General features: G+C 38.0%; 1 pseudogene; it reads right to left on the minus strand.

Moving 5' to 3' along the window:
- Positions 1-6,559: 6,559 nt before the first annotated feature.
- Positions 6,560-10,119, minus strand: LOC127634141 (ganglioside-induced differentiation-associated protein 1-like; annotated as a pseudogene).
- Between the last annotated feature and the right edge of the window lie 4,977 nt (positions 10,120-15,096).

The raw sequence follows: 15,096 nt of genomic DNA on the forward strand, positions 1-15,096 counted from the left end.
CACAGTGCCTTGGAAACTCTGATCAGATAAATACGACAAAAGTGAACAGGGTAATCCTATAATGTTTTTTCTTGTGTTTCCCTTGAACTGAATATACAACCAATAGTGATAAGTATTTCACTTTAACCCTGTATTTATGAAATATAATAGATTTTTGAGACTTTTAGTCTATGTATATTTTCTCTTAGGTCATCTAAATGCTAGTGTACTCCTAAATATTGACTAAATTGAGTTTTAGCAGAGATACACTACGTCTACTACAATTGACAGTCTTTATCCTCTGTTAAAATGGAACAAAAATAATATTGATGACGTAACTTAAGCCTGGCAATTTGAAGAAAATACAAAAATAAAAGAATGAGCCCTTTGAGATGTCCCAACCAAACTTCCTGTTTCAAAAGAAAATGTGTCGATGCAGGAAAGAAAACTGTTCTCGTCAAGCCATTTCATGGGGTCTTTCATGAGGTTGTTGGTGCATCACTATTTTCATCAGCCATGTTGAATTTATGTTGTCACACAATGATATGTGTATATGACAACCATATAGAATAATGAGTAAGGGTCAACGGTCAACCATGGTGGTTTGAATGTAACATCATGTGACTGATTAAAAATGGCTTTTAAAGATCAGTTAACTGTAGTGGACTCAGGTTTATAGGGTTGCATGATGCCTGAGGTTATGAAATAATTTGTACATATTTAAAATGTGTAGTATTTCATTGCTTGTGTCAGTTTGGACAGAGGCTATCCAATTCCCAGCTGCAGTTATGTTAAGAATTTTAACTACGGTCAACACGAAAAAATTGCTTTTCAACCAGCAATGATGGCCATGGAATAGCATATTACTGCAGTATACTACTTTTATCTTTGCTGCAGTATAGAGTTTGTATACTGTGCTGTATGAACACTTTCTGTATGCCTAGGAATATTGCCTACTATTTCACTTACTATATTTAAAAAGTTTTAGGTAACAGTATTAAGTAACTAGAAGCTAGTATACCATTCTGAACTTTCGGTAGCTGCTGTGTGGTCGTAAATGCCAAAACTATTTTTATATAATGTGCAATGTGTTACAATAAAAAATATGGTATTTTGAACAATGAGGTGGTATCATACAGTACATTCCAAAATGAAGCAGTGATTTTTTGCAGTGGAGGCAACAAGTTCATTTCTGCGCATTCAAAAAATTAATTAAGGATATAAAATGAGCTGGTATGCTTTGCTTGGCTGAGACAATCCCGTTGAGTAGGCTTTACAGTGCATGGGCCTAGCCGTGGTTACTTGGCTCCCCTCTCTGCCTGTGTGCTTGTGTTTATGCAATGCTTGTTTAAACATTTGAGGAGCACATGTACAGATGGATGATGGCAGCAGATTTCATCGTGAAGTTACGGTCTTCAAACTTGCAGGGGGGCCATTCGAACACTTATGTCAACAACCCAGGTTCTAAGCAAGCCAATCAGTAAATACCATAAAACAGACCCTGAAAGAAACTTCTGGAAGACAGGCTCTTGTTTTTGAAAATGCTTTTTTTTTTTGATGAGCCAACACATTTAAGAGAAATTTTCTCTTTGAATTCAAAGAGATTACGCCAAATGTGACAATCCGACAAGCTTTTCTTTATCTTCTTCTAAATTGCTTGACGTCATCCACTACTGTGTCTGAGGGTCTTATGCAATATTGCTTAGTGGACATTAATGACACAGTTACCATAGTTCTGGGAGGCTGCATTACAGTAAAGGGTTTTTCACACAGGATGTCTTCCATTCAACAACAGCTAGACAAAGTGCAGAGTTCTAAACTCTTTTAACTTGACATGCTATCTAAAACACGTTAACTAGACCAACAAATGAAGTGTATATTTTGTGGCTTTTAATCCTTTAAAGGCAGACCTACCATGAGCTCTGAGGTTGGTAATCGATGGTGTATGCTTCTGCAGAAGTCATCAGTCTGCATTATTTCAACTTACATTTTTAAAAAGCATGTTTAATTGTGGAATTCCTGATGAAGAAGTACATTATTCATGATCCTGAGGGAGAAAATCCAACAAGCTGAGGGTTGCGGCAAACAATCTGTGGCAAAAGATCCCACCAGTGACTGCCCACTCCCACACTGTGAATGACACAATCAAGTCGGTCGCCCTAAACTCTAAAACTACTAATTGTATATATCTGAATATTTTGCGATAAACAAAAATATTTACATTTCATACCTATAATCAACATTTTAAATTAGTAGTTTTATATTTTTCATCGTTTTTATTTCGATTACATCATTCGAAATGCTTCATGGGATTGTAATTAATTAATTATCTCATTACTTACTCACCCTTATGTCATCTCATACTCGTATTACATTTTCTTTCTTCCACGGAATGCAGATATTTTGATGATGATATTCTGTTTGTCCATACAATGTAAGTGAATGGTGAACACATTTTCAAGCTCCAAAAAGCACATAAAGGCAGCATAAAAGTAATCAATAAGACTTCAATTGTTTAATCCATGTCTTCTGAAGTGTTTCAGTTGGTTTTGTATCAGAACAGACCAAAATGTAACTCCTTTTTCACAATAAATCTTGACATCATCAGTCTCTTTGGCGATCATAATTTCAAGCTTGATTACACTTCCTAGTGCCATGTAGTGCTCTGCACATGTGTCAAGTACTAGGAAGTGTAATCAAGCTTGAAATCACGATCGTACCTAGAAACTAGGAGTCATATTTTGGTCTGTTCTCACCCAAAACCAACTGGATCACTTCAGAAGACATGGATTAAAACACTGGAGTCACATGGATTACTTTAATGCTGCATTATGTACTTTTTAAAGCTTGAAAATTCAGTCACCATTCACTTGCAATGTATCGACCAATAGACATCATATCTCCATTAAAATATCTTTGTTTGTGTTCCACGGAAGAAAGAAAGTCTTACGAGTTTGAGACTACATATGTGAAAGTAAGTGATGAGAGAATTATCCTTTTTGGGTGAACTATATCTTTAAAGACGTTAAGTGCACAATATTGTACCTTTGTCTTATTGTCTGATTTTCAAATACGTTTTATGCTTAAAATCAAAGTTTGCAATGTTGTGATTCACCTCAGAGCTGGCCGGTTTGGTTCATGGCTTAGAACTCTTTTATGAAGTACTTTATGAAATCTCTATGGAAACAGCACTTCTGAAACCAAGATGGGGTAAAAAAAAAGTGGGTGTTCACTGTTGTGCTCTATTTGCTCTGAGGCTATCTATGTATTAGTGTACTCCAAAAAGTTGACAAAATGAACCGTAAGTAGATGTACATATCTGAAATTTACAGTCTTTCACCTCTGGGAAAGCTTACTGACAACGTTCACAGTTAAGGTATGAAAGCTGTAACTTAAACACCAGACATCATATCCTGAAATTGCCAATGGAGAAGGCTGGTGAATGATACATCTACAGTAAAATCATCAAACATATATTCATGTGCCAGTGACAGACTACAGACAAAGCCACATGAAGCAATATTTCTGGGGATCTTGTGTAGCATACTTATGATATACTTGTAGGTGTATATCATACTTGTCTCTGGAAACAGTATTCTCTGCCCACTTTCAGCATTTGTCTTAATCTACTGTACGGTGCTCAGGCTGCGAAGATGAACTGGTGCAAAAAAGCACCTTGGAAGTTTCCATGCACCCCACCCTCTCAGAGACCGGGATTGTTGCCACTCCACATTGAGCTGTGTGGGACGATATTTACTTTATTCCCCAGGCCAAAATCCTCTATTTCTAATCTACTCTGCACTTCTTTTACCCTGTTCACTTTTGTCTTATTAGTGCCTATCTTATTAGAGTTTCCAAGGCACTGTGCTCTTTTGTTGGGCTGGGCATGAATTGGCTCCTCCCTAAAAGTAAGCAGGACAGATGTTTCAAATACAGCCAAATTTAAACTGCATCAATTGGTCCTGGACCATCCAGGGGATTTAAGTAGCCAAAACTCAGTCACACTGATATTTATATAACAAAAAAAATAGCAATCAGGCTCTGATTGTGAGTTTGTTTGTGTAATATGTGTAGAAACAGTACAAATGGCTTGCTTTGTGAAAATTTGCTTCTGATCTCTGCCTTCTTTCAAGGGATTTAAAGGCACACGCAAACATTTTGTATGTTTTCCTGGAGATTTTAGGCCACTTATGAGACTGGATTCTGCATCTCATGTAAGATTTAAAACCCAAAAGTACTTTTCATTTCTTTAGTCTTAAAGGTTTTTATAAAAAGGACACCTTTAAATATAACCTGGTTTACTAGTATAAATGCAATGGTTCCTCAACATTAAGGTTACTTAAAAGCTAAACTAGTACAATTGTTTTGTGAGTAGCACAATAGTTTATCTCAATAATGGCCAAACAAGTCAAGTTTGTTGTGACATTAAAGAAGTGCGATTGGATTTCAATGTTTTCTTTTTGTTGAGATAAAACTAGTCTAAGAATACAAATGTAAAATGGGAAACGGTTCAAACAAGCTCACCACGTCAGCATCAGAGGTGTGCACAAAGCATGGTGCTTATAAAAAATGTTGTGTATTCATAGAAAGACTCTGGTTTTCTATTTTCATTTATCTAATGCCAGCCAGCATAATGGCTCATCCAAGAATCATGTGAGACATACTGTATCTTAAATTTGGCCAGAACACCTTGGTATGACGACATTTGCAATATTTGCAATCCATGAAACCACACCAGACACCAGTAAAATTATTTGGTTATTTGAAGGACTACAATGTAAAATCATATCTTTTACATTTTGGAAGGTGAGAAGAAGCCAATTCCTAAAAAAAAAACACCTGCTGAGTTTTAAACAACTGAATGGCAAGATGTCATGTCCAATCAGCTGAGAAATATGCAACTGTTTAGAGTTTCAACATGTGGTTTATTTAGTCAGCTGCATGATCGTGTTTTGGATTTTATATTAGTCCACACGAAGCAATCAGATCTGAAGTTCTGCACTCAAACAAAGATCACTAGAACTAGCCCTCTAGAGTTGTAGTCTTTGAAGGAACAGGATATTAGGCTACTGCCATCTCATGGTAACTGTGGTCCTCTACAACATCAATGAGGCTTTCCATTTACCAGATCATGTAGTATAGCTGCAGGCTGGAGTTCTCCAAATGGTCCAAAAGAGGGGGGAGTTATTCTATAAGGAGGCGGAGTTACTCCAAAGATGGTTGTGCCATCTCCAAAAGGGGGCGTCACCTCCACTCACGATTAGGGTTAAGGAAAGGGTTAGGTTAGGGGCTCCCTATATCTTTGCTGCGGATTGAAGCTCTCGTCCCTTTTTGGACCTCTGCCTGCAGCTATATCCTAACAGACACAGGATGCAGACAGGGCTGGACTGGTAATCTGGCATACCGGGCATTTTCCCGGTGGGCCGACGCACTTTGGGGCCGATCAGGGGCAGACTGGCCATCGGGAGAACAGCCAAATGGGCCGCGTTAAGCTAAAATGAGGCGCCGCATTATGCAGAATAGACAACAAAACGGTGCCGTGATATGTAGAAAAGGACAGCGAGTAATCCATAAGACTCCAGTGGTAAAATCCATATCTTCAGAAGCGATATGATAAGGGTGGGTGAGAAACAGATAAATATTTAAGTTCTTTTTAAATATATATATATATATATATATATATATATATATATATATATATTCTTGCTTTGTTTTTGCCGATTCACATTCTTTGTGCATATCGCCACCTACTGGGCAGAGAGGAGAATTTATAGTAAAAAAGGACTAAAATATTTATCTTTTTCCCATCTATACATATCATATTCCTTCTAAATACATAGATTTAACCACTTGAGTCTAATTGATTACTTTTAAGCTGCCTTTATAAGTTCTGGCCACCATTCACTTACAGAGCTGAGATATTCTTCTAAAAATCTTTGTTTGGGTTCAGCAGAAGTATTTTTGGATGAACTATCCCTTTACGTTATTGTTGGACAATGCAATACCTCTGTTTAACTTCAAAGATGCAACTTTCTTGCAGTAGGTCTACTGATTTCAAACAAAACATAAACAGACATCAACATAACAGAGAAATACACTTTATTATATTTGACTTTTGTACGGAGAAAGGACTGTTGTATAAAGTATTGTATATCCTTTGATTTTTCAAACATTTTTGAATGAATTCAATTTACCAGGGAAGAACTGACACCAATTTCCATTCTAAATACATCATTGATGTGAAAGGATGTAGGATTATACATAACTGATGCTGGGCAAATGGAAATTCTTTTTTCCAGCACAGTAATCAACACAGCCAGTGAAGCAGAAATAACTGCGCAAAGTAAACAAAAGAGGACCATTTTAATCCTGCTAGCACAAAGAGCATATTGGCCATAAAAGATCCTACAGTATGAAGTGAAGCCATTAATCACAGTTTAATGAAACTGCTTTGCTTATTATAATGGCAAAAAAACAATTGCAATTGCTTCTTGTCCAACAATTTTCACAATTGTTGTATAAGTCAAATGTAATAAATTTACAAAGACCGAACAATGTGGAATGAGTCCCAATAGCTGTCTCAAGATACAAGAAGTCTCTTTTTGAAATAATGGAAAGCCAAGTAAGTGGCGCCCCCTAGCAATCCAATCAACAATGTGGCACCTACAAAGGTTGGACCTAGTTTCTTTGCCACCCTGAATGCAGTGGGTAGCACAGCGGATACGAGGATGATATTGACTTGTCCAAGCACTCTGCGGAAGGTGGGCCAGTTCAAGACATGCTCATAATATGTCTCCAGGTTGAACCGGGTCCCATTTCCCCAGAACCGGCGGGACAGGCCCGGGAACTTGAGCCGGTGAAGAGTGACAGCGAGGGAGAAATCTGCAATGCTGAAGAACTCTCCACAGAGCCAAGTCTGCTGAATGCCATCAAGGCAAGGCAAGGCAAGGCAGAGAGGAAAGTGTGATGAGCAGTGTTATGGCCATTTTAGTATGTAACGCAATTTTGAATAATACAGTTTGACAAGTGACATTAATTAGGAATTGTGAGTACGTTTTGATTTATTTATTAACCTTTGTTTTGTGAAATAATGGAGATGTTTTGTTAACTTTGCTTTCCATGGAGGTACAGATTTAATGAGCACCGGAAATGGGCCCTGGTAAACAAAATAGTTTTTCAACGGCAGTTTAATGTGTAGGCATCATTTGTGAAAATAAAATTGATTTATTTATTTATTTATTGTGGATCACTGACTCTGATGAAACTGTTTGCTGAATGAAGCTCCAATTCAGTATAGAAGCAGGTAATAAGAAGGGAAAACAACAACAACTGTTAAGAATTAAATGATTATTAGTAACAACTGTGAATAATATCAGAAGCTTCTCAAACCTGGTGTCTCCTCAACTCTCCTCTGCAGCTCTGTCTCCACTTGATCCAGAACATTTTCTAGATCACCCAGGAGTTTCTTCAGATACTTCATGTTATCATGTTCAAACAATTTACTCTAAAGAGATACAGAACGTATCTGTTCATTCATAAGATTCCTTAGATGAAGTTCAGCAATCAGTTTCTTGGCATTGTAAATGATATAGTGATCTAGATGATATGTACATGCTCTAAGAAAACAAATTCAAGACCATTTGATGTATTTGGCAATGTCTCTTGCTGGAAAAAAAAAGTATATTGTGGTGAAGTAAATATAACAAAAAAGATTAAGTACTTTCAACATTGAATGAAGTTATTTTAAGCGTGTGCTTGAAAATTTTAAGTAAATACTACATTTGTTTTTAATCCAAACATGTAAAAACTAATGCTTTAGCTCATAGGTAAATACAGAATGTTATTTTTACATAGCTTCATCATGTATCAATCCTAAAGTAGAAAACCTTGTCATATTTATTTGCTAATTTGAGTAAATTTCACAGGTAAATAAAATAAGTAAATTTTATGTAACTATTCGAAGGTGTTGTTCCCAGCATGCACTGGGCTTGAATAATTAATGAGCTTGCGTGGTTTCACTGTTTGCAAGTTTATTTGTTAATTTGTTGTTATGATTGTCAACTTCTTGTTTTGTGAAGTCCGAAGTTAATTTTCTACTTAAAGTTACACATTCATTATAAATATATATATATATATACATTTCACTAAGCTTATTTAAATACCATCAATACCATTCCATCAGATTTGCAGAGTTGTTTAAGTTAAATTTACTCTCTCACTTCAATAAATATTTTGTCATGAAAAAAAAGTATATTTTACTTAATTGTATACCATTAAAATTTACTTAGAAATTATGCAATGAAAAATTTTGAGATCAGTAACACTCCAGAGCAGACATCTTATATTAACTCACCTTCCATTGTCTTGCTATCCAAATTTCTGCATAGGCATGCTTAACTCACACAGCTTATTGCAAACATAAACATAGCTAAATGAAAATGAGATAACACTCATAAAGAGGAAAAAATGGCCACACAAAACATAATCAAACATAAACTTGCAGTAGTAAACAATTATAGCCCCCAACACATGGAAATATCAGCCAACATGCCGCCATTCCAGTCGTAATGACAATGAGGCATTTTAAATGCATTCATTAACTGTGTTTATAGGTACAGGATTTTATGAGTTTATTCCTACATTTATTAAATCATCATTACCTGTCCTTAATTATTTTGCATATATGATGCATCACACATTTTTATTCTTAAAATCTGGAATTTAATTGTTGTGAATAGATACAATTGTAATTGTAAGTGTTTACCATTACAGAAGTTCTGCTCCAAATAGTCCATGATCTGTGTGGAGTCACAGATGTCTTTGTGAGCCAGCACAGGAACCTCTCCAGTGAGGTTTAGACGCATGAACCAGGGCTCATTATGTTCACTCAATGGTAGACTCACATCATATTCTTCACCCTGAAGGCCCTTCTCTGCTATTGCCAGTCTCAGCTACGACACAAAAATTATTGCTCCAATGTTTTGTTTTAACAATTTTAAAATATCGTTGTGGTTCTGGCTTTAAATATTTTATGTGTGGGAAAGTTGGAACTACAGTAGCTAATGCAACATAGCATACACACTTTTAATAGCATGCATAATTAAAAAAATATATTATGAAAAATTAACATATTGGCGGTCAATCATAGTTTGGATAGTTCAACCAAAAATGAAAATTCTCTCATCATTTACTCACCCTCATGACATCCCAGATGTGTATGACTTTCTTTCCTCTGCTAAACACAAACAAAGGATTTTAGAAGAATATATCAGCTCTGTAGGTCGTTTCAGTGCAGTTGAAAGGTGACCAGACCTTTCAAACACCAAAATGCACATGAAGGCAGTTAAAAGTAATCCATAAGACTACAGTGGTTTAATATACTGTATCTTCTAAAGCGATACACTCACTTTGGGTGCAGAAATAGATCAATATTTCAATAATTTTTGCAATAAATCTCCACTTTCACTTTCAAATTCAGAATGTGACAGAAAAAGGAATACAATATTAAACTGTTTCTCACCAACACTTATCATATCGCTTCAGAAGCCATATACAACCCACTGGAGTCTTATGGATTACTTTAAGTTTCCTTTATGTGCTTTTTGGAGCTTCAAAGTTTTGGTCACCATTCACTTGCATTGTATGGACCCAAAGAGTTGAAATATTCTTCTAAAAATCCTGAAATTGTGTTCTGCAGAAAAAGAAAGTCATACACATCTGGGCTGGCATGAGGGTGAGTAAATGATGAGAGAATTTTCATTTTTGGGTGAACTACCCTTTAATAGCAATTTACTGAGCTAACAAATTGAATGAGAATGTATACATTTTACAAATAGCATCCTTATTTTATGTCCAGATACTACCAAGTCATCTACATATGTGAATATCACTGTCAAAACAGCCGTGCTGTGTCGTTCATGTCGGCTGCCCACCCTGATCCCATTGAGCTGTCCACGTCAGTGGTGCTGAATTATTACATCGCTTACCTTCTGAGAGCTAAATTATTGCGTCCAGTGGTACAAAATCAGTTTGGACTCTTTAATTTTTGTGCTTTCGACTGCCTCACCACTGTCTCTTGACATCCTTCTTAATAGGGGTTTCCTTCTCATCTTATGATTCACTGTTGTTTTCCACCGCCATTTTATCAGTCAGTGGTTGTGCCGCAAAAGATTGCTGACTGCCGGTGTTCTGACAATCTGTCCTACCCGCTCAGGATGTGCTACCAGTAGTTCAAGCTGTCATATTGTCTAACAAAATGTGCTTCTTTCTCAGAATGAGCTACTATTTATATTAAAAACCACCTTAATAAATGATGTAAAAACGGGTAGGACGTCTTGTTATCTTGAGATACAGTGGTAGCTGGACGTCTGCACTTTGTCATAAACCGGTGAGATTCAATACACCCTGCTACATATCTGTTCTTCTTTGAAGTCAAGATGGCAAAGAATTCAATGTCCTTGGGCTCTGGAGATATTTATAAACACTTATGTGCTCAAGCTGGTGTCTCGGACGGGCCGGTAGACCAGGTACTCGGTTTGGATGGTGCGGTGGGAGAAATCCAGCGGCAACTGGCGAGCATGTCTGTGATGCTACTGAAGTTGTTGCTGTAATATGCCGATCAATTACTGCGATGGAAATTAAATTCTGTAGCACGAGTTGGTTACTCCAAATTATGCATCAACAAGTATCAACAAGTCCCTTATTTTAGGAGATAGGGCGGTCATTAATTTGGAGAATAAGCACATAAAATCTGGTTCCTAACTAGTATTATGATTGCCAGACAGACCATTTTTAGGGGTTGGAAGTCGGCTGGAGCACCCCCATTTCAGGAGTGGTGTTCGGAGATGACAAGGGTGGCAGCTTTTGAGGAAGGGGCATCCAAAAGACTGGGGAATTTAGACCTGTTTGTGGAGAAATGGGGCAAATAATGTCTTTTTTGGAGGGCTCTCAGGGAGGGACAGTGGAGAGAGAGGTGGAGAGAGAGGTGTAGTGGATGTGTGTGATTTATGTTTTTGTTTTTTGTGTCTATAATTATGTGATTATAGAATACTTTGTTTCCCAACTTTTAAAACTAAGACTCCACAGCTGCTCCCATTCATCCATTGCTCATGTTGTAAACAATGTGTAGTCCAAGTCGCAAGCATCAGATTGTGACTTTGCATGTTTAAATATGTAACCTTTAAAAGAAAATATTTTATATTTGAGAGCACAGGTAAATTATGATAGACACCTATAAATGTTTTTACTGCTTATGAAAAGTAAATCTTAAAGATGCAATCATTTTTTTTGCCTCAGTAACTGTTTATGTTTCACTGACCAATAAGAAAGTGGTCTTGGACTTATACTAACACCTATTATTTCACTGCTGTCTGGAATCCTCAATTCTGATTGGTCAATGGCAATCTAGTGGTCTGATATCTCCTTGTAACGGCCTGAGAAAGACATATCAGACCAGTCGCCCGGGTACTGCACGCCATCTTTACTGCTTCTTGGATCTTTGCATTCTCTACAAGTAAGCTAATAAAATATTTCCAACTCAAATGAATGTTTCATGTGCATTTATTAATTAATTTGGCAAGTAGTCTTATAACAGGCTCAAAAAGTTAGATGGTCATTTTCATAAAATTCACAACAACAAAACTCAGAGGTGGATTCAAGCAGTTTACATATTTGTTCTCACATAATTTCAATGCAGATCAATGTTTCATGAACATGTATTTGTTTATTTGCAAGTAGTCTTGTAAAATGCGGCATAATTAAGAGTGAGATGGCCATTTTTACAGAAAAAACACAAAAAGAAATCCGACACGAACCTGAGGTGGATATACTTTAAGCCATTCAGCGATTTATTTCTTCAAACATAATTACATAATTTCAACGCAAATCAATATTTTATGTCCATGTATTCATTTATTTGGTTCGTAGCTGTGTAATAAGCAGGATTATGCACAGACAGCAGGTTGTTATCACATAATAAACCCCGACGGGCCTGTACATTATCCCTTACAAAGTGTGGGTGGAGCATCACACAAAAAGAGTTTTGGTTGGTTACCAGTGTCACTTTAGAACTGCTCTATTCACTGTCAGCCATGATTACAGTGATTAGTTTTCTTATAGGTGTGCTAAGTAATTTTTTCACTGCACTGGCCAGTAAAACAACCATGAAATTATTTGGTGCACTCTTAAATTGATCAAAAGTAGTATGTTTTAAATTATTTTTTTAAATGTGAGCAATGACCTCCAGTTTCTATGCATCTTCTTTGCCTTGTGGATCTACAATCATGATCACCTTCTCTGATAACTTGAGAATCTGAGACATTTGTCTTTTGTCCAGTTGTCTTTTTATTTCAAATTGTTTAAATTGTATGTGGTTTTCAAAATAAGTCCTTCCTGATTTTTTAGTACAACCATCTTCCCTCTGATAGTGGAAATGGAGTAGGGCCCAGAAAAGTTTGGCTGGAGTCTACCCCCCTTCCATAATTTTTTCATGCATTAAAGAGTAAAACCATGTTACCAACATTGAAAGTGATGTTCTTGTATTTTTTTTTTCTTTTTTCACAAGCGTTTTATATAGGCCCCCTGTTGCTTTTTCTGGGATTTCACTATATTTTCACTTGCCCTTTCTTTAATAAGTTCTATTTGTTCTGCTCTGGTTTCAGCAAATGATTCAGAAGTGTGGGGGAGAACAATGTGTGACACCTAAAAGGTAAAAAAAAAAAAATAGTAAGTGCGCCTTTAACATAACTCAGTGTTAAATAAAATGCAGAGTAAGTCTATAGGTGCTGTTAGAAACTCAGCTAATCATTACATCAATGCTATATTTACACTGCTAGGCTTAATGCAAAAACCTTTGACACATATTACATTTTTTGTTGTTGTCCCACTTGTTTACTATTAATTCTAATCTCATGTTACAATTAATATCTGTTAGTCTTAAAACATTGCAAACATCTATTTGTCCTTTCTAATATTTTACTCTAAAATGTGATATATGGCTAATTGATATTGGCACTAATAACTTTAATTCACATTTTCAATTATGTATTATGTATTTTAAGAAAATTGAAACAATTCTGTAAAGCTGCTTTGAAACAAAGTGTACTGTAAAAAGTGCAATACAAAATACATTTGACTTGACATTGACAGATGCATATCCAATTTGTGTCCCACTTGTTAACATTCACTATAATATAACCGTTTGTTATAAGGTTTTACATTCATATTAATACATTATACCCCGCAAAAAGGTTGAAACTAACCTGTCTTTCGAGAACCACTTACAGAATATCCATGTATATAATATGTGCAAACAAAGCATAAAAAATCATTCTCATGATTTCTACACATTCGTTCTACTAACGAGCTGATGAAATTAATCAGGTGTGTTTGATTAAGGTGTTTGATTGATGTAGTGTTGGGAAGCACTGGTCTACGGCCATAAAAAATAATTTAACATCACCACATAGACTACTAGCCAGTATATTACGCTAGCATAAAAACGTCTCGAGTTATGACTATAACCCTTGTTCCCTGAGAAGGGAACGAGACACTGCGTCGTTGAAAACGACTCTTTGGGGAACGCTCCTTAGCGTGCGCCTCTGAATTATGAATGAAACTGTTCCAATCTTGATTGGTGTTGCGTCATGGAGTAAAATGTGAAGGCCTAACCGGATGCATAAAAGTGACGCCGGTACACACACACATTAGCCTAGCGATGAAGCAAGCCGCTCTCAGGCATTGAGGGGCGTGGCAGGACGACGCAGTGTCTCGCTCCTTCTCAGGGAACAAGGGTTATAGTCATAACCCGAGACGTTCCCTTCCGAGGGAACTCGCACTGCGTCGTTGAAAATGACTGTTTGGGGAACGAATGCCCACTAGGCCACGCACCGAAAAAAGGCCTGCCCTAGAGTGAAACTGAACTCAGGCACTCAACTAGGATGAGCGCACACGTGCGCCAGGCGTACTAGGGAGGTGCAGACTATAAAACCTGATGAAAGTGTGCGGGGTAGCCCAAACGGCTGCCTCACAGATCTCCTGGAGGGGCACTCCCGATAAGAGAGCCCTAGAGGACGCCATGCCTCTAGTTGAATGAGCCCTTATGGCCAAAGGTGAAGGCAAATTGCGCACCTTGTAGGCCGAGATAATAGCCTGAACAATCCAATTACTAATGGTTTGTTTCGAGGCAGGGAGCCCCTTCTTAGGTGACCCAAAACACACTAACAGTTGGTCCGACCTCCTTCAAGAAGAGGACCTCTCGAGGTAATGCCCAAAGCTCTGACAGGGCAGAGCAAATGGAGCCTCTCTTCTTCTGCCGACACATGAGGTGGAGGATGAAAAGCCTGCAGGACCGTGAGACCGTGCCGTGTTAGAAGGCACCTTAGGCACATAGCCAGGTCTCGGGTGCAGAATGGCTTTAACTCCGCCAGGGTCAAACTCCAAGCAAGCTGGTGTTACTGCCAGGGCTTGAAGATCTCCCACCCTCTTTAGAGAGGTAATAGCTAAGAGAAAAGCCATCTTGAACGCCAGGTCCTTGGGCTGAAGCCGACTGAAGGAGTCCGAAGGGGGCCAGGGATAACCCTTCGAGAACCACCGCCAGGTCCCAGGCAGGAACCTGGACCTGGTTGTCGGTCTCATCCTCCATGTACCACGGAGAAAACGAATGACCAGCTGGTGCCTCCCCAGAGGCCCATCACTCAGTGGTGCATGGAAAGCCGAAATGGCAGCCACGTACACCTTAAGTGTGGAAGGGAGAGACCCGCAGAGAAACGATTTTGAAGAAACTCCAGAACTGAAGCCACCGGGCAGTTAACTGGATCTAATTCATGTTCTCTACACCAAGTGGAGAACACATTCCACTTGAGGCCATATAATCTCCTAGTAGGCGGAGCCCTAGAGCTAAGTATGGTTTCAACCACCCCGCTGATAGACCAGCATTTAGGTACTGAACCCCCTCAGGGGCCAGACCCACAGTTACCACAGCTCTGGACGAGGGTGGAAAACTGTGCCCCCTGCCTGAGACAACAGATCCCTCCTCAGAGGAATCTGCCGTGACGGAGCTATCAGGAGTGAAATTATGTCTGAGAACCATACTGGGCCGGCCACATCGGGCAACCAGAA

Source organism: Xyrauchen texanus, chromosome 41 (assembly GCF_025860055.1).
Source record: "Xyrauchen texanus isolate HMW12.3.18 chromosome 41, RBS_HiC_50CHRs, whole genome shotgun sequence".
In the NCBI taxonomy this organism is placed as follows: Eukaryota; Metazoa; Chordata; class Actinopteri; order Cypriniformes; family Catostomidae; genus Xyrauchen; species Xyrauchen texanus.